This window comes from Chaetodon trifascialis, chromosome 1 (assembly GCF_039877785.1).
Source record: "Chaetodon trifascialis isolate fChaTrf1 chromosome 1, fChaTrf1.hap1, whole genome shotgun sequence".
NCBI lineage: Eukaryota > Metazoa > Chordata > Actinopteri > Chaetodontiformes > Chaetodontidae > Chaetodon > Chaetodon trifascialis.
In genome coordinates this window covers 18,680,254-18,698,916 of record NC_092056.1, presented here as the reverse complement: position 1 = coordinate 18,698,916, position 18,663 = coordinate 18,680,254, and the positions used below count along the sequence as shown (strand labels likewise).

At 44.6% G+C, this 18,663-nt stretch overlaps 1 protein-coding gene across 1 annotated transcript in view; it reads left to right on the top strand.

The window, feature by feature from the left end:
• The window catches only part of galnt2 (UDP-N-acetyl-alpha-D-galactosamine:polypeptide N-acetylgalactosaminyltransferase 2), a 50,720-nt gene that overhangs the window by 7,917 nt on the left and 24,140 nt on the right, over positions 1–18,663 (top strand). The gene's annotated exons all lie outside the window — the stretch shown is intronic.

Genomic DNA, 18,663 nt, shown 5'->3' with positions numbered 1-18,663 from the left:
CTGAGACGAGAGCTTTTCAAAGATCTGTTTTGTCACCGAGAGGCAAACTGTGGTAGCACTGATGTTGACGTCAGGTCAGCAGTAATCCTGCGTCCTCTTATCAGGCCAGGCTATTCAAATGGGCCTGATAGAGAGCACAGGTGGCCGTGGTGCTTTGCCTGTGCCCTATCTGTGGGAGGCACATTCAAACCACAAAATACACAGCAAGTATTACAAGTCTGATTGCAGCAGCCACCCATGACATTTAGTCAGTGCACTTCCTGTTACTCCTATTGGCCTGTCTGATGTTTCTTTGGAAGTGATGCTCAGTTTTTTGCGTGACTCGAGTTATGAAAAGAAAGAATAACTGATCTGAATTTGCAGAAAAATCTATTACTATTCAGATGCAAGCTTGTTGCTATTTTTTTTGGGGGGGGGGGGGTCGCCACAGTAAAAGACCAAATGTCACCATTTGAATGCTGTTTTGATTTTCTGCCACCTGAAGGACAAAGTGCTGCACTTCCATTGTACCAGATGATTCAGAGAAGCCGTGCGACTGTGTGAGAATCAGGAGAAGCGTTCAGCTCCGCCTGTGATCGCCTATTCAGGGGTAAACATAGTTGCGCGTGCTATGATCTGAAGTTGAAATGGCTTCATCTGTTTATCTGTGACATATTTAAGATTCCAGGCAAATAAGAGACAAACAGTCTGCAAAGCAGGTTTTTATCTTTCTTTTTTTTTTGTTTGAAGGATACAAAATCTCTGTCTGGATCTTCCATCTGCCCCGCTCTCAGCTGTTTGTTGCTGCCAACTTTCAAAACAAACATAACGCAGGGCGGATTGAGGAACATGCAGACAGGCATCCTGGCCACCCACCTCATCCTCAGCCCCGAACATTCACAGGAGACGTGTGTGGATCTGTCACATTTGGGTCGAATAAACCTGATGCTGACATTTCGCATCAGCCTCAACCCTCAAGTGCAGATCTTTGTGTACTGCTGCTGCTTTTAGTGTTCTTCCATTACAACATGATTCATCAAATATTGCCCAATCATGCCCGATCCTCAATTAATCAATTGGTAAGCACTGAGAGAAGGTCTGGATGAGGCCCAGCCCATCAGATGTGTCGTATGTAGGGCAGATTCACCGGCAGCGCAGCAAAGGGCCCTCTGTGTTGAGACTCGGCAGCCTAAGTACTGTAACTGATTTTTAAAATGGAAGAAGAGTACAAATAATGTTTGGCCATCTGCCAAAGTGGTGGGTAGATAGATTTTTCAACACTGGTCTGGTGGGAGGTGTTAATTTCTCACCCTGCATTACATCATGGCCATTCAATAACGAAGCAGCATTTGTTTTCAGCTACTCTGTAAAAATGTCATCCTGTAAGAGAAATCCACCAAAACACACACACGGTGTTGATTAAAACCAGCTATTAGTGATGCACTTTGTTTTCATGTTTCTACAATTGATTCTCGTGGTTTAATCTGTCCATATTATTTTATTATTATAGGGGAGCAGATGCAGATACAGCCAGCTTCTCCACTGACGCTAGCCTCAACAGACTAGAGTGAGCAGCAGTCATAAGACATGTTTTATAGAAGTGCAACCAGCGGTTTTCCTCCACTGGAACAGCTGTCACAATCACTGCAGCCAACAGATTCTCTGGCAGGCCCCTCTTGAAGTTGCCTACAGGAACTCTGGGAGATGTAGGAAAAATGTAACTGCAGGAAAGTGGACAAGCAGGTTGAGGTAAATAGGTCACGGAATTACAATACTTAATGTTGAAAAACATATTTCTCTAATATGTAGATTTGATTGATTAATGTGATTTACATGGGCCTACTTGAATGGCTGACTCATGACTTCTACACCGTCATGACTCCACACACTGCTATTGTACTCATAATGAACACACCACCTATAGACCCATAAAAAAGGTCCAAAGTCCACAGTAAAGGTTGTAATATTATTGGTCAGCACAACTAAAGAAGAAGCTTGTGTCTTTTTACGGTTGGAATGGGTTTCAGGAAGCAGAGGTGCTGACTCTAGTGTAAAATAAGGAACAATAAGAGTGAATGGCAGGCTTTGGCTGTCGAACGACCTGTCACTGGAAACTAAAGAGAGCAGTTTACGCAGTGTTGGCCAGACCGAAACATTTTCTTTCCGCTCATCCCTTCAATTTCAGTTGCCGTGCCTGATCTGGATGGCTCGAAAAAGCAGTAAAAAGTTAGTATGCAGCATGAATAGGAGTCATCTGTCCAAGTGGTTGAGATTCCGAAGGAAAAAGCCTGAAAATCACATCATTTAGTAAAAGAAGAAAAAAAAGAAAGACTCCTGAGACCACAAAGCTCGCCTGGTGTTAAAAACAGACTGCGACTGTATGGCATATTCCTCTGGTGACAGAAGCCTTGGATGGTGGTTCTGTAAAAATAGACACATGCATATATACATTTAACATGATTGTAAAGCGGAGCTCTGCTCAAACATAAGCCCTCCATTTGAATATAGTCAGGCCAAGGTTCCCATCAGCAGAGGTTTATGTGTAGTGCCAGACCCGTTCTGCTGCCTCAGGAATATACAGCCTGTGCCAGTTGTAATTGTACAGGTTCATGTACAATGATTTATGGTAGGAAATTCTTTGTTACTCCAAATAAGCTGCTGTACCCATCAGCTCCAGTCAGGAATACCAGCGCTGCCAGCAAACAGTTATTTTTTATATATAGCTTAGTGGCAAACACTGAAGCAGATGATAGCCTCCCTTCTTTCCTGCAGAGGCATCATTTGTTTAAAAAAACAACAAAAAAAAAAACATACTCAGGTGTTTAGGCTCCCTGTAAATGTATGAACTGACTGTTGGCTAAACCCCCGGTCTGTCTGTGTCCGGGTATGTTCAGGGATGCATGGTCCTCTGACTCAGGCTATATTTCAGTGCATGATGATGTTAAACTCCCCTGTTTCTCTTCAACAGGCCATATGGTAATTCACTCACACCACTTTGCCTCTCCCGCCCTCTCTCGTCCCTCCCCTTCCATCTTTCCTTTCTCCCCGTGGTAATTTGCTTTCTTTGTGTTTCTGTCTTGCAAAACCCCGTTTTTGTCTGTTCTCATGCATGCTCTCTTTCTCCTCACACTGTTATCTTAGATTTTTTTTTAGTTTGTTTGTTCTTTTGAAGTAGGACAGATATTCAGTCAGTCACCCTGGGAGCCAATTATGAAAACACAAAATTTCTGTCATGTACAGAGCCACTTTGGGCCCTAAGGTACAGCTTTAGAAACCACCCACAAAAGGGGAGTATCAGAAAATCCAGAGCTCTTGGGGCAGCAGGCCTCTTTCTGTGCCTCTGTGCGTTTCTGCCTTAAAAGGTAGGTTTGATTTATCTGTGTTTTCAGGGGTAGATATGATTGTGTCTGACCCCGTCAAGACGGGGCTAAGAATAGCAAAAACAATCTAACACCTTAGCTTGGGTTGGTTTGAAATGGGCTGTTTCACGCTCTATCTGCTGCATGTTATTACGCTCTGGAGTCTAACGTCATGTTGGAGACGAGGCCAAGTCTGACGCTAACATCCAGACGCAGGTATGGCTGGCTGAGGCCAGCCTTTGGAAGGATTTGGAGTACTTGTGCAGTGGACAGTATGCTCCCTGTTAGACCTCTAGGCTGTTAATTTGTAACACCCTCTCTGTTTGCGGACACGCGAGCTGTTTAATCGTACCTGCACAGTCAACTTGTCAACTTCGTCTGTTCCTGACACAGCCTGTCTCACCTCTCAGTCTCCGTCCCCTCTCCACTGTCGCTCCTCCTTCTGCTTCTGCCCATTAATGACATCACAGCCGCAGAGTGTCTGTGATGTCCTCACAGGTCAGAGTTGACCGTCCCACCCTGCCCGTGAATAATTGATCCAACTGTGTGTAAGTGCAGCAGCTCAAGGACCTGCAGCCATAAACGGCAAGCCAAGGTGTGTGTGTGTGTGTGTGTGTGTGTGTGTGTGTGTGTGTGTGTGTGTGTGTGTGTGTGTGTGTGTGTGTGTGTGTGTGTGTGTGTGTGTGTGTGTGTGTGTGTGTGTGTGTGTGTGTGTGTGTGTGTGTGTGTGTGCGGCTCATGTCAGCTGACTGCTTAAAATGTACGTACACACCTAAATGAAAAGCATAATGCAGGATCGAGATGAATTGTGAATTTGTATTCTGGACTGATGTCTCTCCTCTTTCTGTTGTTGGCAGATTGCTGAGCGCTCTCTCTCTCTGTTCTCACAGCCCACTAAAACAGCAGCATGCTAGAAATGAAATCAAACTTAGTTATTGCTATGCAGGTGGGCCTGAAAGTAAATGTCTTGCAGCTTATAGCTGAACTCTGGGAGCAGATTGTGGACAGACCCCTCCTGTACAGTCACTGCATCGCGTCCTCTCACAGCTTCGGTTAGTTTAGATCCTTCTTGCAAATGAGCGTATGAGAAAAACACAGCGTCAACAAGGGAAATTAAGCACAAATTTGCAGCCCAAAGGACACATTAAAAATGCAGCGGTGACCAGTTGCAGGTGATGCTGTATAAGAGGTGGAGAGAACTTGTGTTGAATTTTTAATTCGTTCAGGTACTGAATAAGGGTACACTGAGGCCATGCAAGGCCATGCAGTGCAGCATTATGGTCCTAAACCCAGCCAATTAGCCTGTACCAACATGCTGATTTCAATTTTGTGTCGAGTGCATTACTGCTTTGATTTGTTGCGACACACTGGCGTGATTTCAGTTAATTCAGCTGCACAGTATGCGCAAAATGATCAATGATATGATCAAGAAAAAACACGAGAAGACAAAGTGTGATTAAGTATGTCCAGGCTCTGCTGGATGGGCCTCTGTAGATAAAGAAAAGTCATGGGTCACTGCTGACTAAAAAGGAAGCTTGTAACAGTTGTCACCAGCAGGACATCACAGTTTGGCCTAAATGATACTTTCCTCATTGCAAGAAGTGCATTTCCTCATCTCTGCATGTCTGCAAGCATCCGCACAGCCGAGAAATGCAACGCGGCAAACACGTCTATATATTCAGACAGAGCTCTTATGTTACATCAGTAAACTGAACGAAATACCTGACTGCCTCTTTGATAGCCTCATAAATGAACAGGAGATGCATTATCTCAGACCTTCCTTAGCATACCAGCTGTGTTGCAGTTGCACTGTAATGTTCGTGTGGTGCAGCATCAGCAGCCTTGACTTTTCATCTGAAATATGAAGCAGTCTGACTCCAACTGTGAGCAACACATCCTAAAACCATGCACACCTGTTAGCTGTCAGAGCAGTTCTTAAAAATGACTTGATAAAGCTCTGTAATATGTCACTGTCTGGTTACTGAAACTATAGGTCATAACTCAGAAGGAGATGCATGATGAGAGTAGCAATTTGTTTCACAGGGTCTGTATCCCATTACAGGAAAAAAAAAAAAAGCTTTGTGCCAGAATAGTTACAGGATGAGAGTTGGAGTGTGTAATTAGCCTTTGTTAAAAGTCCTACATCTGCTCCCCTTCTGTGACTTCAGCCTGTTGAACATATTCTTGAATTTTAAGGTAACGCAAGCCGTGATGGTGTCCTGATCCTGCTGCGTTTAGTCTTCTCAGTGTTGAAATGCGCACGCTCAGAAACACGACGGCATGCATACACATCAGCAGGGACCCACTGGGACCACATATGTTAATGCAACACAGAAACTGGTTATTTATAAATGAAGACTATGGGATGTGAGTGCCTCTGGATTGTTTGCGCTGCAGACTTTAAAGAGACAGTCCATCAAGCATTCAGTTTACTCCTCCTGGTTAGGATGATGTCATGGTGATGTCATCACAGTTTAGACTCTGAGACTACAAAGTGGGAGCAGAAAGCTGGACAGACACGGGTGTTTACCAGACTGGGAGAGTCTAATGAAAGATGGGTTTGAGTTGCATCATGGGAATTGTAGTTTTTAAGTGTTTTTGTAGCTTTCTTTGATCAGTGCGTCTCCTCGTGTGTCGTTGGAGGGAGATGACAGACAGACTTCTGTTGAATTTTCTTTGATTTCATGTTTTGATCTCTTCAGGATATCATACAGCCAGTTTCAACATTTGTAAGATTTGTGAGATTCCATCATTGTACGTTTAACACTGGAGTAACACCCATCGGATTTGTCCTGCTGACGTCACCAGGCGCTCGATCCATAGCATTGTGTAATAACAGTGTGTTAATGACAGAAAGGCTACTCTGGTCCTTTCAGAGGATGTTATTGGTGCCAGCCCGAGGACAGAACCAGTCTGCTTTGTGTCCGAGCAGGAATGTGTCGACATCCATTAACACAGAACTGTGGGAGTGGGGAATCAAGCTCTTGTGTGTGCGCTTCGTTTAATAACTGACGTGTGAACAATGAGTTTTTTTTATAACATGTATATATCTATCTATGTGTGCAGCTCACACTCACGACAACATAGAAATGTAGAGAAATTTGAGAGACTGTAGAAATCTTGGCCTTGGTTCACAAACACACACACACACGCACACACACACACACAGCAACATACACATTATCCACTACTGCTGCTCACATCCATACATGATACCTCTTTATGATAAAACACACCTTCCCCTGTTGGCTCACAGAAAACTTTTCTCCTTGTATGGGAAAGGAAATATTTATAGACTTTAAGCTCCTTCCTGTTCCAACCAAACACACACACACACACACACACACACACACACACACACACACACACACACACACACATATGGTATGAGGTAACATGTGCTGCATTGCGATTTCAGTACTGTAACATTGATGACCTCAGCATCGTTCGGGGGGGTCTTACTGTTAATCCTTCCAAATCTTGCCAAAGCCACTTGCGGCTTTGATCTTTCTGCCCATTTTTTTCTCAGAGCTGAACACCAGGAGCTGCACTTTTCACAAATCCCAATCAAGTAATGAACAATATAATGAAAGCACTTCCCAACATGCAGAAAGCAAGAGGGAACCTTTTCGGTGGTGGTAATCACAGACCACCGCTGTGGTCGAGGAGGGACAATCATTTACTGTTAGCAGGGAGAAGAAGGAGGAGGAGGGGGGCATCAAAGAAGGCAGGGAGGAAGAGGGGGGAGTGTATGGAAAGAAAAGAGAGGAAGCAAGTGGTTGATGAAAGAGTTTGTACGACTGAATTGGGGATTTTAACATCCCCACCCTCTGCACCTCACCACCCTGGCCTACTTTTTCCCTCTGCTGACACACTCGGATGATTCAGCACTTCACTCCATCTCCCTCCCCGCTTCATCTTTCACCCAAACCTTTCTCTCCCGCTCCTCTCTCCTCGTCTTGTTTTGCACTCCCTCTTTCGGCGTCTCCAGCAGCGCCTCGCCTCTTCTCTGAAAATGGAGTCTGAGCTTGCCCATTATCAGGAGTCATTTGTTCAAATTAATTCTCAAACTCCTGCCGACGAGCAGCGGGGAATAAGTAGCTTTCACAGTGCTGAATAATCATCCCCGCCACGTGGAAATCTGACATTTTTACAAATATTTTAGAGATTGAAAACAGTTTGTTTTTGGACTGGTGATGTTTGCTTTTGACCCCATGATGCGTGATTTGTCTCCCTTGTGTCCTGCTCAGTCAGCACTTAAAGGATCATCGTTAAGTTCAGGTGAAGGGATGCAAACTACTTACGTATAGCAACCTTGACGACTGATGTCTCTTCGCTTTTCCTTTGATTCGTCCCCCCCTGCCCCCTTGTTTCTCACCCCCACAGTTCTCCAGTTCTCTTCGTTGCTTCTGCCAGCGACTGTGAATCGACTGTACTCTCAAGCTTTCTGGCCTGCATTCTTTCTCACTTTTTATCTCCCGCTTTTTGACGCTCTTTCATGTCCTCCTGCAGTCCTGGACAGAAATACAAAAGGTCCTGTCTCTGACCCTTCTCACTCAACTTGAAAAGACTTGTGTGTACGTCTGTGTGTGTGTGCGTGCGTGCACACGCTTCAACAATAGATGTAACGGACACCATGACACCATGAACCGGAGCTCTGTTTATTGTGTCTGTTGAAGCATCACTGACAGGCCGGGAGACAGATGAGAGACAAGCAGGCAGACCTTAACGGAATACGCCAAGTGTTTGGGAGACTTGCTGCTAATTTTACTGCTGAACGGACGCCGCTGATGGGTAACAGACAAGAATGTGCTCTACCCATACTGATACGTTAGCAAATTTGGGTAACATTTATGCCTAAATATGGTGAAAAATACTCCATAGAAAGTTGGTATGATGTGCAATGCGATGCTATACAGTGGGGATGCATTGATCCAGGAATCTAGATTGTGGTCAGCCATCATTATTAAACCCTGTTTAAGCAGGCTTAAAGCTCGGTGCACTTGGTGCTCGCAGTATCTTCTTCTTCCCACACTCTCTCCAAACCTACCTCCAGTGAAGGCAAACTCTCCAGCATTGCAATTGTTTCTCACATTTGTAGCCTTTTATGTTTTCTGTCATTTTGGACGTCTTTGGGTTTTAAACAACAGCAATTTGAAGACATCGCTCTGCATTCTAGGAAAAGTGCAAGGGGAATTTGTTAATTATTTTCTGACATTTTGGAGACTAAACAATTCATCAAAAATAAAAGAACTGACAGCCTAGTGGGTAATGAAAATAATGTGTACTCACAGCTCTAATCACATTAATTATTTTCAACTAAATTGCTGCGACAAGTGATTAATGGAGCGTCATGGGAGCTCAGGCAGGTACGGCAGTCATTTTAGAGTCACATGTTCCGTTCATCCTCCAGTCACGTATGTCCACGACCTCTCTCATTAGGTGGAGCAGTATCCAGAAGTCCAGCTGCAGCTGTGGAGAATCCCTGCAGCAGGCAGCACAAATGCTTGAAACTGGAGTCCCCCCCCCCCCCCCCCGGAAAATCTGAAGATTTGTTCCACTCTGTGGATGTTTTCAGAGCAGCGTTTAGTTTTTCTGATCATTCTCTGTCAGATGAAGCTCTGTAAGATGCAGAACTGTGTGTCTTTCCAGCAAACAACCTTTGTGTTGGTCGAAAGCATTCACTCGCTTATTGGACATCTTCATCAGGGCTGATTGAGACGTCACCCACCTCAGCAGGTGTTGAACTAAAACCCAGGAACTGGAGATAATTTGGATCTTGTGTGTATATGGGAATGTGTGTTTGTGTGTGTGCATCTCTCTTTGCATGTGTTTTTCTGTACAAGTGTGTGTGTGTGTGTGTGTGTGTGTGTGTGTGTGTGTGTGTGTGTGTGTGTGTGTGTGTGTGTGGGATGCAGATGGGGTTTTGGGAAGGGGGCCAGCACACACAATTGCTCCATTGAGCCATCTACACCCCCCAAGTCTCTCTCAGTCTCTCCCTCTCTTTCACACACACACACACACACACACACACACACACACACACACACACACACACACACCCTGGTGAGACTTGTCACAGTTTGCTCAGTGCAGTCTGAATTCTCAACCAAGTGAAGTTGAAGGGGCTTCAGGGTTGAAGTCTTGTGGATTTTACAAACAGCTCTCCTTCCCTCTCTCCCTCCCTCTCTCCCTCCCTCCCTCCCCCTTTTGTTGTTCTGGCTCTCCCTCTCTCTCCTCTTGCTCTCTTGTACAGAGGTTTTATTATGGAGTGACATTATTTTAAAGTTATACACAGTCTAATGAGCTCCTTTGAAGCAGAGCAGGCATTCCCTCCAGCCATGCATCAGCAGGTGTGTGTGTGTGTGTGTGTGTGTGTGACGGAGAGGGAGAGAGTATCTGACACACTTCTGATACTTCTGTGATGTTTTGGATAACTTTCCCCCCTCTGTCATGCCTTATTAAATGTCTGAGACAGACAGACAGAGAGCAGTACTGTTTCTTGTTCAGGGGAGGTCGAACAGCTTCCAGCCTCACTCCGCTGCTGAAAGCTCGGGTACATTTATTCTCTCTACCTGTCCTCGCTCTGTGTGTCCTCCTTCACGCTGTTTTAAATTACGTATTTTAAATGGTATAAATTTCATTATACTGAAATAAACAGGCTGCCTGCTTAGTTACGAGACGGCTTAATCACTGCCTGATGACTCGTCTCAGCGATGTTCAGTTTATTTGCATGTGCAGAAATATGTTTGGAGACAAGTGCGCCGGTTCATCCCACAAAGAGGAGCAGATTATGGAGAAACAGTTGATTATCTTCTATTAATAGGCCATGTTGTGATTGTGTAAATCCTCACGATTCTCTGAAGAAGCCACACATGCATTTCCTAAAACAATGACATCCCAGAAACCCAGTCAGCTGCATTGTAATGGTTAATTTGTTTCCTCTGGAGGAATCAGCCGCAAGTAACACAGTAAAAGAAGTCATTGAATGCGCCGCGACGGAGAGTAATGTCGCTGTGATATCGTTAGGAGTTCGGACGTTTAGTTGGACTAATTCCTGGTCTTAGCATTTTCTTAAATCTTGACTTGGCTTTCAGAGACCAGGGGACCTGTGAATGTACACTTACAAAGACAGACATGAAGACTAACGATGTCAGATGGAGGATCATATGATCCCTTTAATTTAACAGATGTGGATAACCCTCCCATTGGCTGAGTGTTGCATCCTTTTGCTCTGCATTCTTGTCTCTGTTGTCCTTTTCCAATCCCCCCCCGCTCTCTCTCTCTCTCTCTCTCTCTCTCTCTCTCTCTCTCTCTCTCTCTCTCTCTCTCTCGTACAAAGATGTTCTCGCCTGTCTGCCAAACAGCTATGGTGAGAGCGTAATCAGCCATGTGCAAAATGTTCCACGGAAACACTTCCCTTGAGCAGTATTTAGTCAGAGCACTTTGATAAATTCAGAACGTGGAAACTCAGAGTTCAAGCAGAGTCTTTAAAAGTACCTTCAACCCAAAGCATCATGGTCTAACCTGAAGTCCTTTGCGCAGTCGGACCATGTGGTTAAACAAGGTTGTAATATTTGTGCGGCGTTCGCTTCGGCCCTTGCCTTGACATTTCCAGGCATCATTTTTTAACACGGTGACGGATTGTTAATTATTTTTCCTCCCCGGCTCTGCGCGGCCACTGTAGACAGGGAGGAGCTCGGGTAATGCAGCGCTGAGAAAATAACCGACTAAGATTCAAAATGTTAAGTTGACAGAGGCAGAAGAAGGAGGAGGAGGAGAGTGCAAAGTATGAGATGAGGGCTGATCAGCGGAGGGGGAGAAATAAGGTAGGAGACGGGAGGAGACGCCGCCACATGACAAAGGAGGAGAAGGGAGATGAGATGCATTAAAGTGGGGGGGGGGGTGTTCGCAAGTGAAAGTTCAGTCATGTAATTTAGCAGTTTTATCTCAACACTGCGCTGCTGGAAAGCAAAACAAAACGGCCGCAAATGCCAAAATCCTCCGTCTGCATCCCCTTTGGTCATCGTGCCTCGCTCTCGTCCTGTGCATAATGACATCCCAGTCATGGCTGGTTTTTAAGACCTGCTCTCAGCAACAAGCTTCTTTCTCTGCTTTCATGTTGAACTGCTGCCAGAAAATAGTGTGTGTGTGTGTATGTGTGCATGCGTGTGTGTGTGGCCTGAGGACACAGTGCTGTGATTAAAGATGAGGAAAAAAAAAAGTGACTTGTTCTAGATTCTTTCTGGTGTTGGTTAAACAACTTTCAGTGTGAACGGGAGAGGACAGCATCACAGCAGGGAGCCTGAATCAGGGATGTTAACACCGTCCCAGTGTGAACGCAGCCAGTCCCTCAGACAAAGACATCACATTTTTGGACAAAATACATACCATGTCCCCAGTTTTGCTTCCCTGCTGACATACTGGGAGGATGGAGGGATTGTACTGGACACAGAGATGGTGGTTTGCAACCTAATTTTTTTGTTTTCCAAGTTGTTAGTTGCCGCAAACACAGCGCTCTTTGTCTCTCGTGATTGGCCGTGTGACACATGCTCATTCACATGTACACAGGCCTGCTCTGTAAACTATGAGAACTTCAAAGTTCGGGAACTTGACTCTGAATTGGAGGAGGTTTTGGATGAGGAATTCCCCCGCGGAGAAAATATTATGAGCGTGTACGAGTGAAATCTGCCCACATGATTTAAATTGAGCATCTCTTTGTTCTTCCTCCTTTCTTTGCTTCTGTGGTTATTTATTGGTTGGCTCCGGTTTTCGTTCTTGAGTTTATCACCGCGGTGAGTTCATTTCCAGGTCAAGTGTGAAGAAGTTAAAAGCAGCCTCGCACCAGGTTTCAGGTGTCAGTCAGTCGTTCCCGACGCCGCGTTTCTGATGTTTATCTGGCAAGGCAGGCGGGTCGTACTCGATGATTAAAGTGAACTCTTAATTTAACTCGCAGGTGTAAAGTACAGTGCATCCTTGTATCCATTTATTTCTTTTCTGATGCATTTTTAGCTACGCCGGCAGCAATTTTTCCTCATAAGAATATTGCCAGTAGTACTTTCTATGGCAGTAGGATTTTTATGGTATTTAATATTTTTATAATCTGTACATAATGTACATTCTGTTCTGTATCCTGTACACTTTTTTATCTCGTGACACTGGTCTTGCTCTCTGTAATACTTGCTGGCTGTAACGACTTAATTGCCCCGGCGTGGGATCAATAAAGTCTTATCATGCTAACACTACTCTAACATGTGAACTTGGTAAACCATTGTCACTGTGTGCATGTTAGCATGCTGATGTTAGCATTTAGCTCGAACAGCTCCTGTGACTAGCCTCACAGAGCTGCTAGCGTGGCTGCAGACTCAGTCTTGCTTAGAGGTAAATTCACTTTTCCCAATTAAAAAACAGAAGCGGAGCTCAGGCCCATTTTCAAGGTAATTTCAGCAGTCTCTTGGCGTACAACCAATACCAGATATAATAGCATAATAGAAAACAGAGCAACAAATTAAATCTCAGCTTGGTTTTCAGGCCTGACAACGTTCAGCCCGTGGTGTATCGTCACTGTGTGCTGCTGGCCATCACTGTGGGACGTTACCTCCTCTTCCTGCTGCTCTTCATGCCTGATGCTCTGTACCGTTGTCTCTTGGAGGGATTTTGTGATGAATTAAGGTTACAGAGCAAATTGGAGCGTTGGCACTGCTTGTTTCATCAGAAACATGGTTTAATCTGGATCTCCCCTGTGAAATCCAAACCAGTTTTGGCTTGAGTTTGAATTGACTGCAGAGGAAATAGTGTGTTTTGCCGCATCAGTAAAGATGTTCTTTTCACACATTCTTCTATGTACAGTAAATACGTGTGTTTGGGCGGGCATGACAACCGTTTCTCATTCATTTTTATCTATATTGGTGTTTGGCTTCATCCCTGTATATGAGCAAACGCTGCCTGGGGTGCTCTGTTTGTGTGTGTTGGTGAACTCTTGGCTTCTATCAGTGGATGTGATCAGATTACTGTGGATTATACTCTGACTATTAGAGGCTCGACCAAGACTGGATCAAACACACACACACACACACACACACACCATGCATGTTACCAGACTGACACACTAATGCATGTCAGCTCACAAACCCCCACATAGACAAATATGAACTGACACGTTAACACACACACGCACACATACTGTGTCTGATCTGTGAGGGCTTAAAGTCCATCCCATTATCTGAGAAGGAGGTGTGGGAGCTCTGTTGTGTCCTGTGTACATCTTCCAGTTGGCAGAGCAGATCGTTACCGCTAATTGCTCCAAAAATTTGACTCTGAATTGACTAAAAATAGACATTTTAATTCTGGCTGGTTAATGTGGCTTTTTCCCTTCGCGTACACTCTTGAAAGATTTGTGTTTTTTCCCTTTCACTGAAGGGAATTTAAATATGTTTTGGACACTGCTCGGAGGAGGAGTGAAGAGGAGCTCTCAGTTCTCTTCAGAGTTCATATGAAGTCACGACGTGGAGAGCCAGAGGTGCGTTCAGCACGCTCAGCTGTGGCACGGCAGGCAGACGTTTTGACGCGTGCAACAGGCAGATTTAAGATGAAATTCCTTCCACTGCTCTTTTGACACCCGACTGGAATTTGAGCGTTGAAATTGGCTCTGGCAGCCTCGGCGTGTGTTCGTAGTTAGATGACTTCAGGTGCTTTGACATACAGCCTGTGCTTTGTCATATTGTGAAATCACTGCTCATAACCTGTCAGGTGTTATTTTCTCACCGACCCTTTTAATTTCCTACCACCCTGTGGTAGTAGCATGGCACAAAAATTGGCCTTCTTTGTTAATGAATACGAATTGTCGCACCATGTGCAGTCAGATGCTTGATGGCGCCCTACATAAACCAACAACAAAGCGCGGAGATAAACACACACCGCAGGCACACGGACACCCGCGAGAGTTGTTGAAAGGTGGCTCGAACCAGGACAACAAACCAACTGCGACGGGAGAGAAATCCTGAAAAGCCTGATTAAACAAGTCTGAAAGATAACCAAACAGCACATATTTACGTGCCTTTTATAAAGAATGTCAAAAGGCGATATGACCAGTGTGAGGTATTGTGAATTTAATTTATCTTATTTTCTCTCAGCGGAGCTTTTATGAGATTTTCTTCAGCTCGGAGAGCCGGACAGGAACTGACTTTACACCACAGTGACAAATCAGATGTCGTCCTCTGAATGTGTGTGTGTGTGTGTGTGTGTGTGTGTGTGTGTGTGTGTGTGTGTGTGTGTGTGTGTGTGTGTGTGTGTGTGTGTGTGTGTGTGTCTGTGTGTGTCTGTGTCTGTGTGTCTTTTTGCCTTTATGTGTCATGACCATCTGTCAGATGGCAGACCAGAAGAAAACTGCTGCCAGAATGACAGCAGAGGAGAGAAAGATGAAGTGAGAGACAAAAAAGATGTCAAAGACAGAAAGATGGAGGGAGGGATGAACGGAGGAGAAAGAAGCCGTCAGGGAAGGACTAAAGAGGGCAGACGTGTCAAAATAGAAGAAAAACTATTCCCCAGAAGGTAAAGTTGAACAATAATTGGAAACTGTCTGCTGATAGTTTTAGTCTAAAATGATAAAACTGAAGTCCTAACGGCACCCTGTCGGCTTCCTAAAGGAATATTTTGACATTTTGGGAAATAAGCTCATTAAAGGAGAACATTGATAACCCTCCCATGCCTGTGTAGTAAATATGACGTGTCTTGCCAGGAGTTGCTAACTTAGCTTAGCCCAAACAGTCATTTTCACACTTCATGTTTTGTACAGCATCAGCAAACAAGATTTAAAATGTAAATTCATCAGCTTTAGACGTGCTATGAGGTAGATTTTCCTGTTGTTTTCATTGGACAGTGCTTGGCTTGCTGTTTCCAGTCTTTACACTAAGCCAAGCTAGGCGGCCACTGGCTGCAGCTTCTTATGTACCATCCGGACATGAGAGTGGTCATCTAACACACTGTAAGGAAGCAAATGAGAGGATTTCCCAAAACTATTCCTGTAAACATCACTGACCTGGTGATGGGTCAGGACTAAGGAGAGGATGATGCAGAATGTGTATGACAGTCAGACCAAGAGGAATAAGATGATCTTTTTCAACCTTTCACATCTACATGGAGGGGAAACTGGTTGTTCAGGAGTTAACGGTCACTCAAAACGCTGCTTTCATTCCGTGTCCAATATCTTTGGCTGGAGCTGCTACACTGAGGTGTATGTGTTTGCTTTTATATGTGTGCCCAGCGTGAATAAATCACATTTTTTTTGGAGGAGAGGCAGATACAGGCTGGGGCTATTTTCACTAAGAGCTTTTCAAAGCCATTCATGTGATGTGAGTTGTAAAGAATAGCCCTCCTAACATCTGCTTTCTCCTCGCCCTTTTAAATCATGTTTCAATCACTGATAAGTCATATTTATAGCCATCATTTGTTGATAAATCTTGCGTACTGGTCCTTAAAGCAATGCATTGTTCTCATAATCTCCTAATGCTTTCTGTCTCGGTGCGATCTGTAATGGACTACAGTTCCCATAAATCACCGTCGGTGTTTCACAGGCTGCACTGATGCAGCTTGATCACTGTTCTCATTACATTTCTGCAATTCACTCTTCTTTTGCTCCCCATTTCTGTTTTCTGTCCGCCTTTCGCTTCCTCTTATTTGCCCTTCTGTCACCTTGTTCTTCTCACTATTTCAACAAAAAGTGAAACGATGAATGTCTGCAGCAAAACAAGTAAAAGTGGACCTGGTGAACCCAGAACTGCAGTCAAGAAACAAGTATTTGGCATTTAGAAGCACAGCAGGTAGAATTGCTTTTTGATCTGTACCCGACATCAGTTCTTCATGAGCGCGTTGAATACAAACAAACCAAGGCGTGGGACTTGAAACAGATTTTAATTCCCCAGTAGAATATGGATGCTTTTAATGTGTTAGGAAATTATGCTGTAAATCTGAGCAGTGAAGGAAAAGCAGAAGAGAAAGTGGTGCATTTCCTCACAGGAAACAGGGCGTCACTTTATTTTGATAGTCTCTCAACGCTCAGCACTAAAAGAGTGGATATTCAACAGACTGTCAGCAATATCCTTGTGGGTAAAGTTGCTTGTTCAGCCAGCTGTCTGTCATTTAAATGGACTTTGTATAAAGGGACTGTAAATTGGGAGCAGCTGCTCAAGCTATCATACCTATCAAAACACTGCTGGTAGCCTGTCAGCAGACAGGTATGATGGAACTAAATTCAGGGTTTTTTCACACAGTCTGATAATATTATGGCTTTACTATTATATTAAACTTAACTGCTGAATTCAAATGCTTCAAAAGACACCAAGGACCTGTCAAAGACGGGTGACATTAAAAAGCGGCATTGCATTCAATTGCTGCTAAGATACTGTAGGCCTAAGACATGGTGACGTGTCACAGGTGTGGAGGCTCAGGTATTCAGGATCAATTGAATGGCTGAATTGGTTGCTTCCGTTTCAGGATCCTGGTATTGTTCATGCTGCGTCACACACTTCCTGTGACCGAGCATCTGTTCGTATCATTAATCACACCTGTGGGTCTGTGAAAACGGCCTGTGGTGCATGCTGGTGAGCACACCTGACACACCTACACGTCCGGCGCCATCGTTGGTCTTATAAACGACGCCTGTGCTTTACTGCTGTGACACATGAGAGGTGGGTAGGATGGGATGTCTCCTTTGTTCCACAGGGTTGACGTCCGGGTCGTATATATAACTCAACTTTGGCCTCGTTGAAATGTCGCATGATGAATTTTTACTGCCCGCTCTCCTCAGAGCTGCAGGCCTCGGCTGCAAAGCCCCATGGGAAGGCGCACAGTATGCATGCATGTGTGTGTCTTTTTTTCTCCTGTTTACTTTGTTGTTGCACATGAGCACAGATGCTTTGGGGAGACCTTTTCTCATGAGGTGCAGTGTATCCACTACGCTGTTTCTAGATGTCTCTGAAGAGGCCCTGACCTGTGGACCATGAGGCATCCGGGCATGCAGAGAGGCAGCTGAACATCGGACATTACAGACATGATCAGCCTGATCTGAGAGACAGAAATACGCATTTTAGCTGATGTGATTTTCTGATTTGCTGTCTGTCACATCCCAGTGGTGGTGTACTTACAACAGCCTGCTAAATTTGACAGAATCGCACCACTGCGAAAGAAGTCGGCGCACACGAATGTGAGTCTACTCCCTGCATGTTAACTGACACTCAAAAACGGTGAAAAAATCTGGAGATTGAAGAGGCGGAGATGTTCCTGAGGTTTCTAATCTCTCCTTGATCAGCCCTAGAGGTGGAAGATTTTGCACACTCAAAACGCGGAGCCATGAAACGCTTTAGTTTGAAGAGTTGGCCATGAAATGTCAGTAAGACAAAACAGCCCGACGGAGCAAAAGTCTGAAGCCAATTTGGAGCTTTATTTCACCTGAAAATGTGTCCTGTTTTCCCCTCAGAACCTGTCAAAACGTATTCCTGCTGCGAGTATACTGCCAGCTTTGGTTTTCATCCCACACTGAGCATTACCATCTGACTGCGCACACAGCTGTCATGAACACTTATAGAAATTGATTTTATGTAGGGTTTTTTTTTTTTACAGTAGTTGTGGGTGTTCGATGGTTAAATCTTCCTTCAGTCAGTCAGTCCATTTAGAACAGATTGACTCACTGTCCACAGGAGGTGAATGGAAAGGCTGGCACACAGCGAAATGATGGGTGAGAGTCAAAGAAAACAACAGCAGTTATTTTGCTGCAAAGGCCTAAAAATCATTACACACAGAAAAAGAGTGTGAAAATCCTTTTTCTTTCCACCCTTTACTACTTCTCTCAGGTGCAGAAACAAACTGTTGAATCCTGTTTGCGGTCGTCTCTGGTGTCACACTGTCATTGGTTGTCCGGAGGCACGGAAGAAAACAGATCAATAAAGCGTTTTGGCGAGGCTGAAGGTGAACGGGAACTACAGAGCAAATAAGACAGTTGGACAATAGTTTTCTAAAGTCAATGGCAAAGGTCTGGACAGAGAATGAATGGTGCTAATTGCTGTGCCTGCCAGTGTATTGATTCAGTGCGCTTTAACAGTAACACAGATGGACACAAAGGAGGGATGGCTCGGTCATTTGTCCATTTGTGGAAATGCTGAGAGCATTGACATCACTGTGCTGCGGTTGTCAGTGCGCTGATGAAGTCAATTATTGATGATTGAACGGGATGAAGCGTGTATTCATCGGGTGCTTTGCTAGAAGACAGCATTGATCTTGGACCAATAGAATCACGCTTGCTGGACATCCTGTTGTTAAAATGGACTCAGCC